This window comes from Schistocerca cancellata, chromosome 5 (assembly GCF_023864275.1).
Source record: "Schistocerca cancellata isolate TAMUIC-IGC-003103 chromosome 5, iqSchCanc2.1, whole genome shotgun sequence".
Lineage (NCBI taxonomy): Eukaryota > Metazoa > Arthropoda > Insecta > Orthoptera > Acrididae > Schistocerca > Schistocerca cancellata.
This window is the reverse complement of record NC_064630.1, coordinates 31660971-31679629: the sequence shown is the minus strand read 5'-3', so window position 1 is coordinate 31679629 and position 18659 is coordinate 31660971. Positions and strand designations below refer to the sequence as shown.

At 41.0% G+C, this 18659-nt stretch overlaps 1 protein-coding gene across 1 annotated transcript in view; it reads right to left on the bottom strand.

Moving 5' to 3' along the window:
* LOC126188346 (uncharacterized) overlaps nucleotides 1-2484 on the bottom strand; it is a 204989-nt gene extending 202505 nt beyond the window's left edge. Inside the window, exon 1 of the mRNA XM_049929945.1 lies at nucleotides 2386-2484. The gene's annotated coding sequence lies outside the window, so the exon portion shown is untranslated. The remainder of the gene's footprint in view (nucleotides 1-2385) is intronic.
* Between the last annotated feature and the right edge of the window lie 16175 nt (nucleotides 2485-18659).

Below are 18659 nucleotides of genomic sequence, written 5' to 3'. Positions count from 1 at the left end.
CAATGGAACATTGAACATCTATAATTACATTTTTATAAAACTGTATACCTAATAAGTTAAGAACATTGTTTTACACCCGAGCCCCTCAATTCATCCATACTAAACAATAAAAATACAAAGTAGCTGGTCTGCTGGGTGTGTCTACGTAATATACGCTTATATGCTTGTAGCCCTCGAAAACGGACAAATTAACACAAAGAACAGAGGTCTTCTACCTGCTTTCACGCTTTAGCTCTGAGTATTCGTAATGCCCAAACAGCAGTATGATTTTTGAACAGGATTTCAAAAAAAGAAAAAAATTAAAGTCAATAGGAGAATACTGGTGATTTTTTTGTACCATTCGACCACTTATCACACTTCGAGAGAAGCAACAAACGTCGGACGGACTAAGTTTTCTTTTATTTGTCTATTCAATTCAATATTTTGATTGTATGTATCTTGAAACCGACAAAGAGGAAACTTTTCGATCTTCGTTCGATTCTACGTTTATCACAGGAAATACTAGGAATAAAAAGCAGAAAGTCGGTTATTTCAGGAACCGACTATTGCGAGCGGTTTTAGTATTCATGTTGAACCGCCGCGGAAGAAAAGCGATATAACCGGAGACCAGTTGTTTGAGCGATATCCGTCATCCATACCTCTGGTACTACGAAGAAAGTAGTCGAAAGACGCCCATTGGCGGTACCCTGTAGAGAATTACGTGCCGTAAGTGAATGTTAAAAGTTTTTATGGAATTTTCGTAAGAGTTTGAGGCCTTAAGACTAATGTTTCTTTCGAAGCTTAACCTATTCAACGCAATACGATACGCAGCTTTGGGAAAATCCGTTATATAGAGGGATATTTTGAGATCAACGCAAAAAAATTGTTTCATTGAGATGAATAATTTTCGAGATATGACGTAATAAAATGGAAGCTGTTTTCCGCACGCTAAAATTTCAGCTGTTACAAAAAATTTTACGTAACTCTTTCTCTAACTGAAATACGAGCAGATTTTTAACACGCTTAGAGGCATTATAGAAATCTATATCATACGCGAATTCCAGATCTCTTTTACTTGAGTTATGTGTGAGATGTGGGCTATAAAGTGATTTTGTCTGGCCTTTGAGAGTAGTAGCATTGTTGCGGATGCCCGCAGACAGCACTTGTCGCTCCATATCGCAAGTTTGGTCGTTGAAATGTCAGATGTAAACTAATTTTAGTCAGACTACAGTGAAAAAGCGACTGTGCAGTGAAGTGTCTCTGATTAAAAACGCGCGCTGTGGAAGAGCCGGGTTACCTTGTGTAACAGGTGTTCGGGATACCTCGGCGGAAATGGTGATTTATCAGTCCGTTTTTGCTTTCCAGCCGTGTTGTCAGTTTCCTTACACGATATTGCGACTACTTTCTGAGTATTTTCCGGCGCTGTCACAGGGCAGTCACTAGGGCGTCCCCAGTTTGCACACTGGAGTCCAAACAGCGAGCACAGAAATGTTTTACTCGACTCCTATAGATGACAACGATCAAAATTGTCTAAATCTCGCCTAAAGAAAATGGAAACTCGGATGTAAAATAAAAACGTATAAATCAGACTATAGGTGTTCCTTGTGACGTACCGCTGTAAGTTTAGCCGGCAACTGTTGAGTAGTGAGTGTACATATACTCTGTTCATATGACGTAAACAACATAAAAGTTTCTATGGGACGAAACTGCTGAGGTCATCGTCCTTAGGCTTACACACTAGTTAATCTAACTTAACCTGACTTACACTAAGAACAACACACATACCCATGCCTGCGGGAGGACTCGAACCTCGGACGGGGCAGCCGCGTGAACCGTGGCAAGGTGCCCAAGACCGCGCTGCTACCCCGCGCGGCACTCTTGTTTGTGATTGGAGTACTATGTCAGGTGAGAACGAAAGCATTTTATGCTTTCCGTCTGGTCAGCCAAGAAGCGTGCGGGAGTAATGGAGTTTTGCTGAATACTAGTCCATTCTCTTCAAAAATTGAATTATATTTGAAGCTATACTGTTTCTTTGTTCACTTATTGTTAGTTGGTCCAGCTGGCTGGACAGTGCTGTCCAAGTTAAATGCGCCGGTAAAGCTGTTGTCCCACATTATCGCTCAGTCTATGTGCGTGGAACACAGCGTAAAACGTACCTTTACTATCGTACTTGACTGTACTGGACTCAGCTCGGTTTCCGCCCCACGTGAAACGAAATCGGATGAGATTCAAGCAAACGCGGAAGGATACGTGGTTCATTCATATGATGAACACGGAATAGTCAATGTGTAGGGAGAGAATGGTCTTTGCCTCATACCAGCGATATGTTCCCTGGAACTAGTTCTGTGTAAGACTAGGTGCACGCCAGCAGACATAAATAGGTGAATGAAGCGGAGTGTGGCTCACCATTCAACGCAGACGCCGGGCCGTCGCGGTGCAGCAGACAGCGTGCAGCGGGCGTCTCACACAGGTCCCTGCACGCTGCGCGGGCGTGGCTATCTTCTGCCTGCCGATCACGTGACGGGCTACGCTCCTGACGTCACTTCGCGGAAAAACGTCCGCATGCCGCGCTTCCTCTTCGCGGTCGCTGCGGCGCCCGCTTCGCTAGCCACACGCTGCCCGACTGTTAAGGTGGCGGAGCGGCCATGTCCCCTTCAAGTTTTTGACGGGATCGAGAAGGTTAGAATCTATTTTCTCGAGGAGCGTAACGTCGCGAGTACTGCACGCTCTGTCCTCAGTTTTTGGAATAACCAAACAAGTTTTACGAATATACGAAATGAGGGGAGAAACGTTCTCTTACATTCAAGTCACGGCTGCAAAACACTAACACGAATTCTTTACAGACGAATGGAAAAATTGGTAGAAGCCGACCTTGGGGAAGATCAGTTTGAATTCCGTAGAAATGTCGGAACACGTGGGCAATACTGACCCTACGACTTACCTTAAAAATAGGTTAAGGAAAGGCAAACCGACGTTTCTAGCATTTGAAGACTTAGAGAAAGCTTTCGACAATGTTGACTGGAATACTCTGTTTCAAATTCTGAAGGTGGCAGGGGTAAAATACAGGGAGCGAAATACTATTTACAATGGTTGAAATGGCTCTGAGCAGTATGGGACACAACTTCTAAGGTCATCAGTCCCCTTAAACCTACCGAACCTAAGGACATCACACACATCCATGCCCGAGGTAGGATTCGAACCTGCGACCGTAGCGGTAGCTCGGCTCCAGACTGTAGCGCCTAGAACCGCACGGCGACTCCGGCCGGCGGCTATTTACAATTTGTGCAGAAACCAGATGGTAGTTGTAACAGTCGAGGGGCACAAAAGGGAAGCAGTGGTTGGGAAGGGAGTGAGACAGGGTTGTAGCCTCTCCCCGATCTTATTGAATCTGTATATTGAGCAAGCAGTAAAGTAAAACAAAAGAAAAATTTGGAGTAGGAATTAAAATCCATGAGGAAGAAATTAAAACTTTGAGGTTCGCCGATGACATTGTAATTCTCTCAGAGACAGCAAAGGCTCTGGAAGAGCAGCTGAACGGAATGGACAACGTCTTGAAAGGAGGATATAAGATGAACATCAACAAAAGCAAAACGAGGATAATGGAATGCAGTCGAATTAAATCGGGTAATGCTGCGGGAATTAGATTAGGAAATGAGACGCTTAAAGTGGTAAATGAGTTTTGATATTTTGGGAGCAAAATAACTGGTGATGGTCGAAGTAGAGAGCATATAAAATGTAGACTGGCAATGGCAAGGAAAGCGTTTCTGAAGAAGAGAAATTTGTTAACATCGAGTATAGATTTAAGTGTCAGGAAGTCGTTTCTGAAAGTATTTGTATGGAGTGTAGCCATGTATGGAAGTGAAACATGGACGATAACTAGTTTGGACAAGAAGAGAATAGAAGCTTTCGAAATGTGGTGCTACAGAAGAATGCTGAAGATTAGATGGGTAGATCACGTAACTAATGAGGAGGTATTGAATAGAATTGGGGAGAAGAGAAAATTGTGGCATAACTTGACTAGAAGAATGGATCGGTTGGTAGGACATATTCTGAGGCATCAAGGGATCAGTAATTTCGTATTGGAGGGCAGCGCGGATGGTAAAAATCGCAGAGGGAGACCAAGAGATGAATACACTAAACAGATTCAGAAGGATATAGTATGCAGTAGGTACTGGGAGAGCTGCATCAAACCAGTCTCTGGACTGAAGACCACAACAACAACATGAAGAGAAACGTTCTCTTACATTCTCAAAATGATCCTTGCTGACACTGAAAAAAATTACAAGTACTGCGCACAAAATGAAACAAATTCAGCAAAACAGATATACAGGGTGAAGAAAAATGCGGTCACTCGGACTTCGCAGCGCGGTTCCTCACCCACTAGCAATACAAAAATGTCTGTCACAACATTTCGTCCGGCGCTTATTTCAGGCAGTAAATTGATGTTAAAGATTGTCAATCTGGCAACAGTGTAATCATGTGAACAGTATTTATATGTCAGGAAGTGGCAGTAGTGCTGTGCAGTGGATAGCGTTTTGGGTTGGGATGCAGGAGGTCGAGGGTTCGATTCTGGGTTAAGGCTTATTTGCTTTTACTTGCTAAAATTAGTCTGCGTGGTCTTAATCGTTGTATAGTGATTGCAGTGGGTCGTCTACAAAACTTTTGTAGTTACGTACTACGAACACAGAAATGGGAGTACAACCGTTTTCATTGGTCAGCTTTTAAAAAATCTTTCACAGATCGTAGACGCAATTGTTTGGCGCCACTGCATCCACTAGATTCCAAACTTGTTTTGTGTGTACCGTCCCCAAATGGTCACATCGATTAATACGAAGTATTATTCTCGCCATGTTGAAGTCCATTACGTTTCTTTAGGGCCTTGCGTCGTCAGATGGGCTAGCAGCGTGATTTACAAATAATTTGGATGGGCTCATTCCGCTACTGTCCACAGAAAACAGGTCTGGAATCTATTACATGCAGTGGCGCGAAATAATCCGCGTCCAAGACGTGCGAAAGGTTTCTTTAAAAGCTGACCAATGAATACGATTCTACTTCTATTTCTGTGTTTGTAGTAAGTAACTGCAAATATTTTGTAATAGACCCGCTGTAATCCCTGTATGACGATTAAGACGCCCGATATCGTACCTCGCAACTACGTTTAACAAATATAAACAAATAAGTCTCCACTCAGAATCGAATCCTCGACCTCCTGCATGCTAACCCAAAACGCTAGTCATTGCACTAACCGCACAGCACTCATCTGTTTGCTGACAGCGTTATTTACCGTACATGTGATTACAGTGTCGTCAGACTGCCAGTTTTTAGCGTCCATTTACTGCCCGAAATATGCAGAGGACGAAATTTTGTGACAGACATTTTTGTACTGCAAGTATGTGAGGAATCGCACTGCCAAGTCAGAGTGCGGGAATTTTTTCAGCGGGAATTTTTTCACCCTGTGTATGTCAATTACCCTTCAATTACTCATTCAGTACATGTGTGAAACACAAATATGCATTTTAGAGTAAGGCACCTTGATCACCTAAAGCACTGAAAACCGGAAACACAAGCATCACATTTGCAAACCGTATCAGAGAATCACAATTCCACTGGCATGAAAACACCAGCAAGTAGTAATCGTAACTGGTAGATAGCTACTGCTCACTTTTCACAACCCAAAAAAGATCTACTACAGAAAGTTTAAGCATCAAAATTGACACACGATACCTTTCTCAATTGAACAAACAATTTTTTTGAACCTATAACCTTTGCCTCATATTTCTGATACACATTTTGCATGTTTGACATGTTGCATGTTAGGTACAAACATGAAACTGAAACGGCTAGATAGCCACAGAGCATGCATAATGTATACAGTCCAGTCACATTAGCCTGACCACAACCCAAGTTTGACTTGAACGTGCAATGGCCACTTGCTGCTCGTAGGTGGCAGCACTAGCAGTGGAGGGTATATAAACAAAACGTGTCGGCGAACGCGGAAAACATTGCAGTCGTCGTGTAACGTTGTTACTTTAATTTGCTATGACAGCGGTGCTGATAGACAATAAAAGAGCGTTAAAAGCTGTGAGCTGTCTGGGGAAGTTAATCTTCCATTACTAAGCAACTGTTTCACCAGGTATCCTGTCTAGCTTACCAAATTCCCAACCAGACGAACATTAATTATAATCTTTTAATAGTCATACGACAACCGGTGATATATATATATATATATATATATATATATATATATATATATATATATATATATATATATATATAAAAGAGAGAATTTAAATAAAAAGAAATAAATCAGTTTATATTTGGAAATTTATTTTAAGATTGATCATTGAAATTTCAGCATATTAAAATTGATTCCTAACTAAACTGGTGCCTTATTTAGGATTGTGAAAATGTGAAAACGTGAGATTGCAATCTTACGGAACACATCAATTATGGAGCCAAGATTGGGAGACTGCATACAACACTGCATTCATAAAACAACACACAAAGAACGTTGAAACGTATGCAAGAGAAAGTTAACCACTACCAACAGATTCAAATTTTCACCCAAAGAAATTACGTTCGTAGCACAATCCTGTCCGTCATGTAATTACCACACACTGGTATACTAAATTCATATTAACTCTTTGTGAAATCTTCGTGAAAAGAATAGCTGAGGGCTACTTTGATGATTACACCACATGCTTCACGTGGTCAACTTGGTTTACACAAAGAGTGTAACTCCACAATAATTTTGATAATTAAAATAAATTAGATCGAAAAGCAATTTACAAAAGAAAAACCTCGAACTGGTTACTAACGTCTTACTGTTAACTGACGGGTCAAACAGTTATATAAGCACGTGGTACTGGTCTCGCAAAGTACACCCCACGTGGGTTGAACATAAAGAAAAGTTGCTATATTGAAAATATAGTCAAGACGAGACGTTATAATCACACAAGCATTCGCATTTAAGATTGATCGTAGTTAGAGTTACTGATCAACATGTGGTTCCACTTTACTCACAAAGTAGTGACAAAGCAACTACCGGAAAATAATCTGAACTTCACACGAGAATTACCCTGCGCTGCAATTTAAGGTAACATTAGATATTTTAGAGCTAAACCTGAAATAAAGGTGATTAAATTTTCAGTTAGGCTGAACTTAAGAAATCCATTGTCCTGCGGACTTAGCAGACACGCGCTTAGCCGGAGATCTTACCACTTCAGACGCTCGCCCCGGACCGACTGCCCTGCGCTCCTACCGAGCGTGCTTCCCAAATACAAACGGAAGTGACCAGAGAGGCAGCTTCCTATACCAACATGACAACAGACGGACAGGACCATACTAGGGATAGAAACCTCGTTGCTTTTAGAAAGCGTAGCTACCTGTTCCGACGTTGGTCCTACTGTTCTCTAGCAGACAGGCTTGTCTGATACCCTCAAGCATGCAACTACAAATACATTTGCTCATTCATCCTCTCACACAGAAGGGAAGGGGGATGACAGTATCTTATCATACACAGTGTATAAAAGAAAGCGGATGTAGGTTCCGTATGAGACTGTGTGACATGAATTACATATAAACTGTGTTTTAAAGTGTGGTAGTGTGACAGATCGTTCTTGTTTATGTGTAAAAGTAACACGTTCCACTACTCAGTCTCCTCCCAGATAGTCAGAAACGCCACAGTAAATTTAGAAGAGGAATTTATGCCGTAAATGACAATAGATTTAAGAAATTAAACATGAAAGGAATCCAACAGAGACCTTTCAGTCGTAATGCGGAATCGGAGCGACATATCTGACGTCCAAAAGGGAATGACCATTGGCCTTCAGGCCAAGCGTGGAAGCATTTCTGAAACAGCAATGTTTGCATGGCGCCATGTCTAAAAGAATACCGTGAATGGCAAAATAGTGCTGTTCAAAGCTATGCAAAACCGGCGCCGAGGCAGCTGAAGCACACAACGGGTCATAGAAGACAGGAGTAAACGACGGCTGCGGAGAATGTGCGGCGAACAGACACGAAACTATTAGACAACTGACCGCCCAGGTGAACCAAGGGGCTGCCATCTGTGACCCCAGAACGACCGCCCGCATCTCGTGGTCGCGCGGTAGCGTTCTCGCTTCCCACGCCCGGGTTCCCGGGTTCGATTCCCGGCGGGGTCAGGGATTTTCTCTGCCTCGTGATGGCTGGGTGTTGTGTGTTGTCCTTAGGTTAGTTAGGTTTAAGTAGTCCTAAGTTCTAGGGGACTGATGACCATAGATGTTAAGTCCCATAGTGCTCAGAGCCATTTTGAACCCAGAACGACCGTTCAGCGAATACTGTGACGTAAGGGCTTCTACAGTAGTTGCCCGGTTCACGCACCCGTGGTGGCTGCTGTCCATCAGCGACGAAGGCTGGAATTTGCACGCCAAAGCACAAAAACGTTCACGGAAGTTCAGGAATACTGAAATACAGGTCTCTGAAGAATCAAATACACGGGCAGTGCAGGGAAGCGAAGACGAAAAGGCTGCACCAAAAACGTGAAGAAATCGAAAGAGAAATGATTGTCGGAAGGACTGACACAGCGTACAGGAAAGTCAGCACAACCTTCGGTCAAATTAAAAACAATGGTGGTAACACTAAGAGTGCAACGGGGATTCCACTGTGAAATGCAGGGGAGAGAAGGGATAGGTGGAAAGAGAACATTTAAGGCCTCTACGACGGGGAGGATTTGTCTGATGTGATAGAAGAAGAAACAGGCGTCGATTTAGAAGAGATAGGGGATACAGTATCAGTACGGGGAGAAAAGGTGACATTACACCACTTTGCTTTGTTGCCAGATGTATCTAAGATGGCGACGATGACGTCATCCAAGATGGCTTCTTGTAGACTTGGCAACAGTGCATGACGTCATTCAAGATGACGGATTTGGGCGGGAAGAAGGACAACTGGGATACCTCTACTAACATAACTCTCCAGAAAAAATGGCGGGAAGTTCAAATTCCAGTAGGATAATGGCGGGAAAAAAGGACTTTTTATTATTTAACCAATTTCAAGCAGGTAAGTAAAGGGGTTCACTATACTTTCCACTACCTAGTTTCAACTACTTTTCAAGGTCCAGACTGCCACCTCTTCCTAGGAACCGGCGCCGAGTTTCAATTCTGGCAGTAAAGAAAGGGCACTTGTGCTTTCGCTACCAACCTAAGAAAATCGTTGCAAACGAAGCACACCACCATTAACCTAAGCCTCCAGGGCGCAGCCTCTTCCTAGGGGTTGCTCGTAAAAGGACTCAGCCTTCACTAGGATGACGGAGAGAGGAAGGAGTGTACTTTATTTATTTGGGGGCAATTTATTTAAGGATGGAGGGTATATGTATCACAGAACACACGCTCTGACACGCCCCGCATCATACAGACATGTAAACTACTCCTACATAACTCATCTATAACGCTCTACACACACACTTGCTAATTGTAAACAGTCATAAATAACGCATTGCACAGCCTACAGACATGTGAACCACTCGTAAATAATGCAATGCATTTACGTCCAGATAGCCAAACAACTCGTAAATTGCCAAAATAATAATCCATCTAAATGACTCTGCTTGCTAAGTGTCAACTGTGAAATCATAGACAAGCCTTTATTTAAAGAATTAGAGGCAGCACCACCACCCAGTGTATTCGCCACTGAGTCCAGAGCCCAACTGACTTAGTTCATATTGATGCCACTAGAGGACGCTGTAGTGAGGTCAGGTGACGACACAAGTAAAGATATCCATGATGGCGGCAAACAGTGTGCTCTCCACGAGGTCTAGTACTCAATACCACCAGCAGAGGACGCTGTCGTCCTTTTCATGACGTAAACCAAGATGGTGAGGGAAAATGGCGGGAAAACGACTCAGCCTGCTCTGGGCTGCTGGGGAGAGTAAGGATCGAGTGCACTCTATTTATATTCAAACAACTCGTAATTTCAGTACACAATAGCAAACTGCTCCTAAATAATTCTTCACACTGATGTTTAGACACACTCAGTACTCGTAAACTGTCCAAATAGCGCATAGCAGGGCCTACAGAGCCGCACCAGAAATAATGCAATCAACGTGCGCAAGCAGTGTCCACCGCTCCCTGTTCAGTAGAGTACACAGGAGGTAGCGATAAGTGCCACATCAGTCAGATGTCAAACCACACAGAGCCCCTGCACCGCTTCTGCAAGCATGAGGTGGCGGCACACCCTGTCATACGTGACACATGAGAAATTCCTATCCGCTAGACACCGGTGGTGACTCGATTGCACGTACGGTCGTTGCGGCCATCAACTGTCAAACCATGCACAGGACCCCACCCGCATCCTGCATGCAGCGGCATCTCATTCATACTTCATTTATGAGAAATTCCTATCCAAATACGTTTTCACCTAGACACACGTGCTGACGTGATCGGCTCATACCGATAACTTAGTTATGACGCTGAAGTCTCGATTTTACACACACAAGATGCGACAGGGGCGATCGCATAAATCAAAGCTCGTTTAGATTAGTGTGTCAAGTTTACTCACACATGAGTTGGAAGTCCTCTGATAGACATGTTTACAGTTAACGATCGCAAGTATACAGTGCTTTAAAATACATACAGAACACGTAGCTGTATACGAGTAGAACATGGGGTATGTGCATCTGGACAGAACACTTGAAAAAAAAAAAGAAAGAAATTAACCTCCATCAACTTATCCTTCTCTAGAATGAATCTGTCAGCCATCAGATCGTACGTAGTTCCAACTCCATCCTAATCGTTCACGCAGTATACTCTCTGTTATCCTTTAACGCAGATGGGAGTAAGTTTAGAAATGAATCGTTCTCTTTCATCCCAAAAAGCATCAAATACAGTAGTCAACTCGCCTGTATCAGTGGTACCTCAATAGACATGCAGTATAATGCTGACTCAATGGGAAACAATTGACTGCCTCCCTTATTCCCTTCGTTTCGATGTCCACGTTTTCCCAGATTCCTCCTGTTGTCGCATACGTGGTCCCATATACAAATTGTTTGGCGCAAACCGGAAGGCAGCAAAGTATTTTCTCAATTTAACAGCATTTGGGTCTATATTCGGTCAATTTATACCTATACCGCTGTCATTTTTCGCAATTATATCGATTTTAGGTCAGATCTACCCATGCGATTGTTGTTTTGGCAGAAGAGCCAACACCGTGTAGCTAGAGGAGGCCGAAATGCACGCGTTTAAGCTCACGCAGACTGGCGTGAGGTCTGGAACAAGGTAAAGGAGTTGAGTCTAATAAATAAAGTACGAAGCTCTTGGAATACTTAACTTTAATTCAAAATTGGAGAACATCGGTCTCACGGTACAGACATTGAAAGGTGGCTACACTGAGCCACAGCGCCAGAAATCGCGCCAGAGAGTATTGTTCCGCCGCCTCCACTGGCAGTGATTATTGAGACGCAGCGACAGGCAGTTCTTGCCGAGAAGTTGTGGTGGACACTGCTTGTAGCTGAAGTCAGAGTGAGATGCGGTAGTGGAGAGTGTTGTTCCATGTTTATGCAGTTATTTGATGGGAGAGATAGCAGATGTTGTTCCAATGGAGATATTGTAATGATCTGAGTGCTTTTCGTCAATATAAATTAAGGTAACTAACTACTGTTCTTTATTTTCTTATTATTTGTGTGTCCTGAATAATGCTTCATTACAGGTTCAGTCAACAAAGCATCTGGCGTGTGTTCTTGTATTAGAGTGTAATTCTGGGTTTCTTGCACAATTATAGTATTTCTAATTTTCTTTTATCACGTCAGTATAAATGATATTTAAAAATTCTTGTCTTGTTGAAGAAGAACCGTGCCAGATGTGCGTTGAGTCATACTACCACATACAGAACAGCTAGACTTGTGCTTGTTGTTTCGTAGGTTTTATAGTTGCTGGGGACTTAATTAATTGATTGTGCTAACAGAAATTTTCTTACATTCTTTGTTGTCATTCTAAGCAGTCAGATTGCGTACTAAAACTAGTCAGGGCCAGCCGTTTACGAGACTTGCGTAATCGGACATACAGCTACTAAAAATATTTGCATTTTTTCATTAATATTTAACTAAGCCCCCATGCACGTGGCGACCGCTGCTTCGAATCGTCCCTTGGAATTCTTCTGATTGTAAAAGTAGTAGACAGTAGTATTGTTGTAGTAATTTGTAGTTTAGTAATTGTAGTTTGTATTGCATGTGTAGATTTGGTGATTGTTATTCTTCTATTGTTCGTTAATCGTGTTTGAAGGAAGCATTTCGTGTGATTGATATTGTTGGTGATAAAGTGTCATTGTGTATAAATTTTCGTACAGTGACGAGTTTTGTATGTTTTGTAAATAATTACGCGATCGATGAAGAAGGCAAAAATGATGAATAGTGAGAATAACGAAATTGTTGACATGGCGAATTCGCCAACAGAGGAAAACAGTATCATGAATAATGAAGTGGAAAACAATTTAATCAGTCGGGAAAATAGTCCGGAAACAGTTCAAAATTTTTCACAATCGAAAAATTCTCAGAATACGAGATTATCGACAGAAGATATGCAGCAGTTGATGGGTGCTATATTAAATTTGGGAGCACGAATGGAAACACAGTTTAGGTCTGAATTAAAAACACAGATGGGAACAATGGAAACACGGTTAGACTCATTGGGATCACAGTTAGGATCTGAATTGAAAGCAATGACAACATGGTTATGCTCAAAAATAGGAACAATTGAAACCGAGATGAAAGCAGTGGGATCACAGTTACGATCTGAATTAGAAACTGATATGGGAACAATCGAAACACAGTTAGGCTCACGAACAGGGACATGTTTCAAATACATGAAAGACGAATCAAATAAAGAAATTAGAGAAGAAGTACAACCGATTTTGAATGCTCACAATAATAGTTTAAATTCAACAGAAATCAGACAAGAGGAACAGGGCAGAGAACAGGAGGAAAGAGATCGCGTGATAGTACAGAAATTTACAACGTGCACACGATAAGAAAGAAATAATTGAAAGAATCGAGGAATCCGTACCAATAAACAGAATAGATAACTTAACGCAACAGTGTGAACAGTTAACTACTAAATGTGACAACACCGAAACCCGAGTCGCGACATTTACAGAAGACGTAAATAAACAGAAAGAACAATTAAGTGACTCATCGGAAAGAGTTTTGGAGATCTCAGATAAATTGACAAGTGTTAGTTTAGCAGAAGGGTTTGAAGAAAGTAATTTGTTTCGTGTGCGGGATGCAACAAGAGAGCGCCAGGCACGTGAACTTGACAATAATCGACATTCGGACTGGGACAGACGCGGTAGGTCTTTGTCGCCACGAGGAGAAAACTTTGACTATAAACACTTCTTAACTGTTCGGAAATTTAAGATCTTTCGCAAATCTAAGAATGACATACATCCATGTTCATGGTTAGCTCAATTTCTGTACACACTTCCGCTAAATTTGCCGCGAAGTCACAAACTGAAATTAATGTGCAGCTATTAAAGTCCTCAGGGGATTCACTACTCTTAAGTGAATATGTGCCGTAGCGAGCATAGGGCCCCGAGTGGTGCTATTTCTCTTTTAGTTTTCTGCACCGCTGCCTACTCTTTTACTATTCTTTGCATCTATCGAAACAACTCTTCGACTATCAATCTATCTAGAGAGCGTGTAAAAATTAACCGGATATGACTGTTTTACCCAAAAGTGACTTCGGAAATTACCGTTTGGACTTACTGTATTTTCAGCAGCATTCATTCGTAGTTTAAATGAAATTTTACCTGTTTATCTTCGTGACAATATTACTTCATATGTTGACGACATTCTTATTGCTAAACATTCTTGGATTGAGCACAACAAAATTTTGGATTCATTATTACGTATCTTTGCAAGAGTTGGCATTACGGTGAACTTAGAAAAATCTGAATTTGGTCGTTCTCAGGTGAAATTTCTCGGTCACATTATTTCTACAGAAGGTATTCTTCCTGATCCAGAAAAACTTGATGCTATTCGTGATTATGCTGTTCCTACCACAAAACGTGATGTTCGTAGTTTCCTTGGTGTCTGTAATTTTTTTAGACGCTTTGTTAGATTGGACAATTTGGTTACACCTCGTTTTTGCGATCTATCTGGAAAGTTCTTTTTAAACGAAAATCGGTCGACAACTCTGTTTGGTTAGTTTGTATTCCTGATGAGTGGGTTAATAAGCTGATTTGGTATACGCATTTCAGTTATGCACACTTTGGTCCCAGAAAATGCTTTCATAAATTACGAGAAAATTGCTACTTCAATAATATGGAAAAACGTATTCGATCTGTTCTTGCCAAATGCAAATTATGTCAAAAGGCTAAGCCGCCGACAGTTTCTCACAGAGCACCGTTGTTTCCTATCATTCCAGCAAAATTAAAGGACATGGCTGCAGTTGATTTGTTCGGTCCAGTGGTTCGATCTACTAATGGTTTTGCGTACATTTTCGTAGCAGTGGAGTTGACATCAAAATATGTGTGTTTTACACCGTTACGCAAAGCAACAGCTCGTTCAGTATCTAATGCTTTCATCAAACATTTTCTTAAAGAAGTGGGTCATGTTAATAAGGTTATATCAGATAATGGATCACAGTTTCGTTCTAAAATTTGGCTTCGTACTCTACGGCGTCGTAAAATTAAACCAATTTTCATTTCACCTTTTCACCCTCAATCTAACGCTTCAGAGGGATGGATGAAGGAAATCAATAAATTGTGTCGTCTTTATTGTCATTAGAATCACAGTACTTGGGATCAGTATCTTCATATTTTTCAAAACATTCTGAATGAACTTCCTAACGACTCAACTTCTTTACCACCTATACTGATATTAAAAAACAAAGCACCGACAAATCGCATTTCTGAAATCGTTCCTTTTCCGCCTACACGGAAACTGCGGCATTCTGAAGTTGTCAACCTGGCTCTACAAAATATTGCATCTGCGGCTGCTAGAAGAGAGAAATCAGCTAAGTGTCCTGGTCGTTTAAAAATCTTGTCAGTTGGTCAGAAGGTGTTAATTAAGGCTCATCGTTTGTCTCACAAAGGAAAAGGCTTGTGTCGGAAATTTTTTCTGATTTATAACGGTCCATATAGAATTCGCAAAATTATTCATGATAACACTGTCGAAGTAGAAACTCTTAAATCACGGCGCTCTAAGGGAATACATCATATATCAAACGTTAACATTTTTGTGGAATGATATACTTTTGAAAATTTTTTGTAGAATGACATACTTGTGAGAAACTAACAGCTAGATGTAAACATGTGGAGAGTACAAGGATACCGCGCTGTATTTTGGCGGCGCGGCGGCACATACTCAAAGCAACAGTGAAGTCTGCGCGCCGCACAAGGCAGTCGTTGACCGCAAACAATTGCTTTCTACGTCACGCGCCTACAGCTGATCGAGCGCTCGGTGCGAATGCACTGACAGCCGTAAACAAATACACAGTCTAATTTCTCCGACTAAATTCAGTATAAAGCTATAGTGACTTGATGAATTCTGTTATTAACATTCAGTATTTTTCAGGATACGGTTCTATAAAATATTTAAGAACTTCAGGTAAATTCTGTTCGTGTCCGACGTTAAGACGACTTGCTATCGAGAAAATTTCAGGAAAAATGTCATTTCGAAGAAGAAAGTAATAAACTAAAAAGGTAATTATTAATTGAGTTTATTTTTCAGGTAACATATTTCCACTTAGGTACATACTTTAGACGTAATTTGCTGCTCGCAATTACGTGATTCATACTTTGTGCTAAATTTCATGTTCTATGAAATTACTTGTGAAGCGACGTGCTTGCATACGTTAACTGATTTTGACAATGATTATTAATGAACTGGGTTGTAACTTGTGTATATTATGCATCGCTTGACTGCACTGCTTTTTCACTGATGTTATATTTTTTTTATTATGTGCCTGCTGTGCTTATTTATTTAAATTATAATTGTCACCTGATTAATTGTGCTGATGTGGTTAGGTATGTAAGTTATACTTTGTGATTTATCTGCTTGCGCCTTCATGTTTACTTATTAAGATACGATGCTAATGACCTGTTTAGTACGTAAGATATATGTTTACTGCTATGCGTATGGATTGCACATTTACACATTTCTGCTTGTTGTCATAACTATACTTTAATTTGGTATATAGCAATGCTGATATACTGTGAATGAACATAGAGTTTAGGTCACACTATTGTATTAATTACAGATTGTTCGCTTGGCAGAGCCTCGTTATAGAAATTGTGCTGCATCCACTTGTTGACATTCTGTTCACTACTGGTATATTTACTCGCTGTTGCTTGTTTTGCTTACGCTCAGTGCTTTATATTTTAACATAAGAAAATGAACTGCAGTAATTCGACGAGCGACTTTAGTACAAGAAACATCATAGAAGTCACATGAGCTGGAGGTTTTATGAAAGCTGTATAAATGTATGCCAATAGGAAGGAAGCTAACGACATTACATACCAACACAGTTATTACACTGCATTTTTCGTGAGCAATTGAAATAGGAAGTGACACTTGACACAAGAAATACTCCACATGTTTGCTTCTGTTGCCATAATTCTTGAAGTGGTGTACACACTGTGAAATATTAGGATCATTCACACTCCGTAATCGTACTTAATTACTGAGAGTTATTCGAACTAAGTCTGTTAGAGGTCATGTATGCATTCTTTGTTTATAATTCATAATGAGTAGAAGATTTTTGTCAGATGGATTACACAGAGGTTGTGTGTTGACAGTGTGTCTTCGGATTGTATGGGATGAGGAGGTTTGCATTAGGATTTTATCGGTACTCGATCGAGGAGACTGACAAGAGGAAAGGGTTGTTATGGAAGTGAAATGATACTGGCAATAAGGTTTATATGTATCGACGTATTGAAGAGGTATTGAGATTATATGAAGTTGATTGGAGTTATGGTGTATAAGAGGTAAAATAAGTGAGGTGCATATTTTTTTTTTTGTTGTTGTTGGTCTATATGGAACAAGGAGGATGAAGATAGCAGACTAGAACACTAAAATGGAAGGAAGATTGTCTACACACACTTTGTTAAATCACTAAGCAGTATGTACTTTTTTTTTGGAGAGAGGAAGTTGCATATCTTGGCACACTGACAGTTGTTCAGCAACCGTACATTTTGATCTGGCTTGGCAAACATTGGTCTTGACATGATGACTATGACGTTGACTTAACTATTATTGACTGTTATACATTGCTGCCACTATTACTTGATACACATGATGAACATGAAATTTTGACAGAAGTGCATGTAAACAGTTAACACTATTCAATTACACAGTAGTACTTAATGTGGATGAAAGATGAGTGAGTGCGTTTTGTGTGTTTTCCTTTCCTAATCCTACCCACCTATCTCCTAAATATTATTTTATTTGTTTGTAGTGGCTTGCACTGACACCCATAAATATTATAGGTTTACTGATGTTTGTGTATTTGTAATAGTTAATATGGCAATTATCTGACATCATTTGTGTGTTTGTTATGATTTGTATGTTTAGTGTAAAAGCAATTGTGTGTGCATTCAAACTGTTGTTCACACCTGCACCTGTTCAAATTGATGTGTGACACTTAGAAATGTTTAATTTCTGCTGATGAACTGTCTGATTAGTGATAGTGAATATTATGGACTGTTACCTGCACTTGTTCAACATAATGGGTGCCACCTGGAAATGTTTAATTACTGCTGATGAACTGTCTAATTAGTGATAGTGAATATTATGGACTGTTACTTGCACTTTTTCTACGTGATTGGTGCCACTAGGACATGTTTCATTTCTGCTGATAAACTCTGATCAACAGTGTGATTAGTGATAGTGAATATTATGGACTGATGTCTGCACCTGCTCAACATTGCTGGGTGCCACTGATGACTGCATCTATTGAAATAATGTCACTTGTTGCTGTAGCACCTGTTCAACATTGTTGGGTGCCACTGATGGACTGTTTCTACTGAGATGATGTCACTTGTTGGTGTCTGCACCTGTTCAACATTGCTGGGTACCACAGATGGAACTGCTTCTACTGAAATGATGTTACTTCTTGCTGTCTGCACCTACTCAACATTGCTGGGTGCCACTGATGAACTGCTTCTACTGAAATGATATCACCTGTTGGAGTCTGCACCTACTCAACATTGCTGGGTGCCACTGATGAACTGATTCTACTGAGATGATGTCACCTGTTGCTGTTTGCACCTACTCAACATTGCTGGGTGCCATTGATGAACTGCTTCTACTGAGAAATGTGACTTGTTGCTGTGTGTACCTCTTCAACATTGCTGGGTGCCATTGATGAACTGCTTCTACTGAGAAATGTGACTTGTTGCTGTGTGTACCTCTTCAACATTGCTGGGTACCACAAATGGAACTGCTTCTACTGAAATGATGTTACTTCTTGCTGTCTGTACCTCTTCAACATTGCTGGGTACCACAGATGGAACTGCTTCTACTGAAATGATGTTACTTCTTGCTGTCTGCACCTACTCAACATTGCTGGGTGCCACTGATGAACTGCTTCTACTGAAATGATATGACCTGTTGGAGTCTGCACCTGTTCCACAATGCTGGGTGCCACTGATGGACTGCTTCTACTGAAATGATGTCACCTGTTGGAGTCTGCACCTACTCCACAATGCTG